Consider the following 1,204-nt stretch of genomic DNA (forward strand, 5'->3'; position numbering starts at 1 on the left):
AGGCGACGGTTCCAGAAAGGGCGCCCCCGGGTTGGACGCAGGGGGAGAAGTAATGGCGGAAGAGCGTCGTTCTGGGCACCACCCCGGCAAAGCCCTCACAGAGGTGGGCAAATCACGCCAGGCACGCCACGGCGGTCGGTGTGAGGTCCAACAAATGGAAGCCAAAGGTTCGCATGATGTCGTTGAAGAAGTCGGAAAAAGGAGGGTAGAGCCCGCCGTAGAAGAAGTCAACGAAGAATGGGTACCGTTTTTGGCTGCCCTTGTTGCAATCCACGGGGAGGGTGCGTGTGGCGGGATGCACCGACGTCGCCGCCCCCACAAAGTCTTGAAATAGTCCATGACCTCAAAGGCGTCGACGGATGACGAGATGAAATAGGCAGCTTGCATCGCCGCCTCGCTCTCCGGCGTCTCCTTCTCCCTCGTGTCCTTGGCCATGCCCTTGCCCTTGCCAGATTTAGGTGCCATGGCGGCTGGGGGGAGAGCGAGGATTTCGAGGCAATGGGGAGCGCAGCAGTGGCGAGCAGGGGCTTGAGGAAGAAGAAGATGAGTACGGCGATGTCGAGATTGGGGGAAAGCACAAGGGGTAAATGAGTCGTGCGCCCGCGGTTATTCCTTTTTATGGGAAGACGCGGTCAACCTCTTTCCCATTCATTGCGACATGACGCATGCCTACAGCGACCGCCCCATGCATGGCCCCCACGTCACGCACGACCCCCACGTCGCGCGTTAAACGTGGGTCATGGGGAAGCACAGTGGACGAAAAGTTACCGCGGTAAAAACTGCCCCGTCTGCCCGCGCACCGTTTTGGGCCTGGCCCAACAACATGTTGCGCTTATGTGTGGCCCAGGCCCAGGGGCCCCTGTCGGTGTACTAAAGCAGGGGCACTCCTTTGTACCCCTTATTTGTGCACGGGCAGCTGGAGTCGCGCCTACGGCCACACTTAAGCAGGGCAGAGACAGGAAATCAAAGCCGCAATATGGCCAAAGAAAAGCCAAGACGGAAGCATAAAGAGCAAGAAGGCGGGGTGGTTTCCCCCAGCAACACCCTTGTCGGGGCGACCCCCACGGCCCCAGCAAGGACCTTGCCGGGGCAGCTTACCCGACGCCAGCAGAGTGCGCCACCCTTGAGCCCCAGTTTTTCCGACACCGCCAACCACGTTGGGACTTGGGCTCGGGAGGTGCCTCCATGATGACATATAGATCTT

The sequence above is a fragment of the Triticum dicoccoides genome, chromosome 3B (assembly GCF_002162155.2).
Source record: "Triticum dicoccoides isolate Atlit2015 ecotype Zavitan chromosome 3B, WEW_v2.0, whole genome shotgun sequence".
Taxonomy (NCBI): Eukaryota; Viridiplantae; Streptophyta; class Magnoliopsida; order Poales; family Poaceae; genus Triticum; species Triticum dicoccoides.